Consider the following 6,040-nt stretch of genomic DNA (forward strand, 5'->3'; position numbering starts at 1 on the left):
AAAAAACAACAAGAACAACAAAAACCACCCAAAGCTGTGAAACAGCAAGGAGAAGGTGGAAAGGCGTTGGGAAAGCAGTAGGGAACACTGCAAAACAAACATTGCAACACCCTGCCAGCAGCTAACAATGATGTTAATGGTGATGATGTTAATAAAAGGAAGAAACGCTGGGATGAGACATAAAATATATATACCCAAGAAACAAGAAATGAGAGGTCCAGCATCTTGGAGGCCTAATTAGATCACCAAGACTTGGATTCATAACAAAACTTGGAGGATGTTACATACGAAATTAGTTTTCTACCAGATTGTGATCAGCATTTCCTTTTTAGTGAGAGACTTATTTGTTCAGTATTGGATTTCTGTGAGCACCCCATGGTTAGCAAATCTTTGCTCTTATTAATGCTTGTAACAGTGCAAACCTGCTCTTATTCAGCCTCTTGCCTAAGTGGAAGCCTGTCTACCTGTGCTGACAGACGACAAGCAACCTGCTAAGCAGCTGAGTCAGCCAAGAGACACAGTGACAGCACAGGCTTCTGCTGTTCCCTAGAATGCAGTCTGGATTCTTCAATAAGAAAAAATAATAAAATCATCATTAACAGCATGAAAACAAAATAAAAACATAGCAAAGCAAATCTAAAGCAGATCTGATACATCAGAGGGACAATAGAGAAGTACACAATTCATTCTGAAAAACTGGGGTTTTTTTAAGAAAGGCTTTCTTAGCAAGAGCTTCTCTCTTTCTAAACATACACCATCGCAATATGATTAACCTTTATACAGAAAGCTACCCTGAAGTAAACAGGCTATTTGTAGTCCACAACAGCCATCACCCAGACAAAGAAAATATAACACAATATGTCTCCATTTCAAACTATGTCATCAGCTGGACAGCTGGAGAGCTCAGAGATCTCCCCACTCCTCAGAGAGGAATTTTAGGGCTTGATACTAAATTTCATGCCCACACTAGCCTACTACAGCTTCATACCCAAAATCTAGGCTTCCAAGAACAAATCCTGAGGAAGAATCCAGCTTCAAATCCTTCTGTGGACCCTTTCTCACACAGGTAAAAGAGATTAACAGCATTTGTGAGACAGAGACCATAGCTATTTTTAAGAGACAGACCAATTGCTTTGATGCCATCTCCATCAGGCATACCTTGCTTGGTTTCTTCAGCCTAGTGCTCACTGTACAGCAGTAACTGCTTTGTTCCATAGCCATCACTTGAGATGCTTCACTACAAGGCATTTTGCATGAATGAATTATCCCACCAGAATATAAAAGCCTGCCTCCTAAGAAACCATAATCTTCCCTACCAGGATAACAACATGATTTACAATAATGGAGACCACCAGTCACACCCCAGATCACAGACTACTGTTGTAAAGCAGTTCTGATAAAGTGTCAGTGATGTTGGCATAACTAACAGACAATTAATACACAGTAGCTACCGAAGCACCACACCTATATATATTCATCAATGAGTCAGAGAAAGTGCACACCCCCAAGCTGGATGATCACAACTCATCCAAGGTCACAAGTGAATATTCCACCCACATTTCTGTGATTTGGCTAGATTGTACAGAGCCTCCTCCTTGCTAAACTCCAGCAAGTTTAAAGAAAGCATTTAGCAGCATGCAACACAATACATGAAGTGAGCCAGAGGTCATGATGGATGAACAAACAGGGCAGTTTAAGACCAGGAAAAGCTTGTGGGTGACAGAAGCACAGCTCCGCAAATCTGCTACTTGCATTCTTGCAGCATGGAAGATTTGATATTGGTAATTTTTGATAAGATTTGCTCTAGGAAGTTCTTTGTCCACATTTGATGTGCCTGCAGATAACACAGTCATAGCTGTACAGCCTCTTAGAAGCTGTGGTGGGTTAGCCTTGGCCAGCAGTCAGACCATTCACTCCCCTCCCTCAACAGGATGCAAAAGCTTATGGGCCAAAATAGACTGGAAGATTACTTATTGGTTAGCATCATGGGCAAAACAGACCTAACTTCAGAAATTGTATTTAATTTATAGACAATTAGAAACAGATAACGAGGAAGTTAGAAACAAAGACATAAGTCCCTCTCTGCTGCTTCCTGCTTACTCTTTTCCCCTGCTCCATCATGGTTTCTCCACATGCCATGAAGGAATCTCTGCTCTGGAGCCTGGAGCACTGCCTCCTTCTTCAATGACTTTGGTGTTTGCACTGCTGTTTCCCTCTCTTTTCCCTCCCCATACTCCTCTGTTTAGCATTTTTTGTACATTTATAAGTACTCTTTCACAGAGGTGCCACTGGCTTGGCTGCTGAGTTCAGCTATGTCCTGCAGTGGCTCTAGAGTGGAGCCAGTAGGAATTGTGTTCTCTTCTCTAGCCTTTTTTCAGAGAGGCCACCCCAGTAGCAGCCCTGCTACTGATACCATGACACCTACACTGAGCTGAAAAGCCTGCCATGAAACGGAAAAGGAATAGCTGAAAAGCCTGCTGTAAGACTGAAAGGGAAAATAGGGGTGAAATCCCCCTAGTGAGACCAGAAATGTCCATTACAAAGTGACGGACACACATGAACTATCAACATTAAATATTTGGAAACCATACAGGTGTTTTTCCTTACAATCTTCAGAGAAGACTTGCTCAGCACTAAACTCCTCCAGATCAGGGAAAATCTCAGTAGGGCACAAATTATAACAAGAGTATTTGTGCCATTCAACACCTGACATCCTCCAGAGGAGAAAAGTAAAAGATCAAAACAACAACAAACAGGTGGGTATCTATAACTGTTTTACCATCAAAAAAGAAAAAAGAGAAAACCTCTACTATTTACTTGGGAAACCTCAGTACTGTCTCTTGCAAATATTCTAGCACCCATCCCAGCCACCTCTAACTACTTAAAATCCTAGAATGGCCTCATGGGGCACTCCTATCTCAGTTTCTTCAATCTTGATAAAGGAGGAATGGGAAACTTACCAAACACCTTTTCCAGTTCTCTGTGAACCTTCTTCTGGGCTTCAGGATTATGTCCAAGTAACCACGAGGGCATTGTGTGGGTGTGCAGAGATGCAGTTAGAAAAGCAAAACCTCAGCTCAAAAGGAAATTTGTCAGAGATGTCAAAAACTACAAGAATTCTTCAGGTACTATCATGGCTTAAACCACGACTAAGTACCATGCAAACACCTCACCCAAGTGGAAGAAACAGTATCAGAACAAAGATAAAACCCATGCATTGAGATAAGAAAAGTTTAATGATTGAAATATATTAAAATAAAATGAAGAAAAAAAAAAAGAAGAGAGAGAAACACAAGCAATTACACAAAACAATTCACTGATCACCCCCATGCAGCAATAGCTCCCTCCCAGCTGCCCACCTTCCAGTTCATGTACTGAGCAGGGCCTTCTGTGGTATGGCATATCTCTTTGACCAGTTGGGATCAGTTGCCCTGGCCATGCTCCCTTACAGCTTCTTGTGCACTTTCTCAATGGCAGAGTATCAGATACTGAAAAGTCTTTGATGTAGGGCAAACACAGCTTAACAAGAACTAAAACATTAGGGTGTAACCAATATTATCTTCATACCAATTAAAAGACAGCACTGTCCCAGCTACTAGGATGAAAATAAATTCTATGCCAGCTGAAACCAGGACAGGTATGTAAACAAGAGACAGAAGCATTTGCGTGCTGTTTAACAAGAAAGATTAATTAATCACTGACAAGGCTGAAAAGGCAGAGCTACTCAACACTTTCTTCACGCATGTCCTTTCACCAGCACCAGGCCTTGGGAAAGAAAAAAAAAAACTGAGCTGATGCACACAGACCCACTGTCTCTGAAGGAAGGCTGGGTATGTGAACTATTACAGGAGCTTGACCTCTACACACTGATGCACTCTGACACGGAAAGCTGGCCAATACAGGTGCAAGGCCACTCTCCATAATCTTCGAGTTGTGGAACTTGGGGGACATAGGAGAAGACTAAAAGAAGGCTAATGCCACTCCTATCTACAAGAAGAATTTCAGAGAGGATCCAGAAAAATACAGGCCCATCTGTATTACTTCAGTCCCTGGGAAACCTATAGAACAAATTTTTGTGGAGGCTGTTACAAGTCAAATGAAGCCCATGATTAGCAAAAGCCAGCACAGATTGACCAAGGACAAATAGGCTTGACAAACTTGATTGCCTCTTACAACAAATGAACCTGTTTGGTTGATGTGGGGCCAGCAGTGAACGTTGTCTACCTGGATGTCTCCAAGGCTTTTGATATGGTTTCCCACGGCCTCCTCCTACAGAAATGTGGATGAGATGGTGTGGATGTGTGATCCATGTGGGGGGTGGGAAATTGGCTGACCAGCCACACCCACAGGGTGCTGGTAAATTGCTCCATTTCACATTGGCAATCTGCACAAATGGAGTCCGCCAAGGAATGATACCTGCCCCAGCACTGTTTTGTATCTTCATCAGTTGTTTAGATTATGGGATCAAGTGTACCTGGATGAAGTTTGTCAGTGATACCAAACTGTGTGAGGCAGTGGACACTTTGGAAGGGAGAGCCACCCTGCAGGAACACTTGGACAGGCTGAAAAATTAGGCTAACAAGAACCTTATGAATAAGGACAATATAAGGTCCAATAAGGACAAATATAAGGTCCTGCACATGGAAAAATATAATCCAGGAGAGCAGCACAGGCTGGGGATCTGCATGTCTAGGGAACAGCTCTATGGAAAGGGACCTGGGGGTCCTGGTGGACAAGCAGCTCACTGTGAATGAACAGTTTCTCTCGCTGCAGCAAAGAAAGCCAATACAAGACCTGGCTGCATCAACACCAGGAGAGATGAAGTAACTACCCTACTCAGTTCTGGTCAGGCCACACCTGGAATATTGTCTTCAGTTTTGGTCCCTGCTATACATGAAAGATGTGGGCAGGATGGAGAAGGTACAGTTAAAGGGCAACAATGACCAAATTACTGGGTAGCCTGTTACATGAGGAAAGGCTGAGAAAACTTCATCACTGTGTTCCTGTATTTAAAGAGTGGCTACTAAGATGGAGATTCCCTTTTCACAAGGAGTCTTATGGAAAAGTGAGGAGTGATGCGTGCAAATTATGCCTGGGAAGATTCCAACTGGACACAGGAGGAAAACTTTTCACAATGAGAATAATTAGCCATTGGAGTAATCTCTCCATTATGCGGGAAGCGGTGGATTCCCCAACACTGAACACTACGATTCAGCTCGCCAGGGTGATGCGCCATCTCATCCAGACTGTGCTTTTGCCAGCAAACATTGGACCAGAGGATCCTTGAGGTCCCTTCCAACCTGGAATGAGTCTATAATGATTATCAGGATGTAAGATGACCAGTGATTGGCAGCTGCCCAAAAACTGACAAAAAGAGAGAAGCGTTAAAATACTTCTGGTAGACAGCAAAAATCCCTCTTTCTCTCTCTTGCCACCTGAGAGCAATTAATTGTTGCTCTAGTCATTAATAAATCTTTCTTTTTAAGCTGCAGAAGCAGGTGCTTGTTGTTCTGCTCTTCTCTTCATTTGTACAAGAAATCTCAAAAAGTGGGAATGGTCTTATAGATCTGCCAGTATGTGGTTCAATTGCTCAACATCTATAAACATGTTTGGCTTGGCAGGGAAAACATTACTTGCTGTAAACAAAGTTTATCCCAGCAGTTCTCATAGTTACTGATGATTAGAACAGCAATAAATGAGATTTCAAAAGGAAGAAGAAAAGGTTGGTACAGATAATATTTGTAAGAGATCAAATATTATAATAATATAAAAACAAGCAGACAGATTGAAAAATGAAGAAATGTTAAAATAGTAGTTAAAGAGGAAGTACTGCAGATTCCTGTTTAAAAGTACAAATTTTACATATGACTAATATTTATATAGACTAGAACATCTTTAAGAAAACAAAAAGTGGGAACAGCACTTTATGTTCTAAATGTATCTTGTTTGATAGGTAGAAAAGCAAATCCCTAGGAAAGGTATAAAAAGGAGGAGTGCCTGAGAAGAAAGTGCAACCAAAGTCTCTTGATAAAGGCAACCA

The sequence above is a fragment of the Zosterops lateralis genome (assembly GCF_965231275.1).
Source record: "Zosterops lateralis genome assembly, chromosome: 5".
Classification (NCBI taxonomy): Eukaryota; Metazoa; Chordata; class Aves; order Passeriformes; family Zosteropidae; genus Zosterops; species Zosterops lateralis.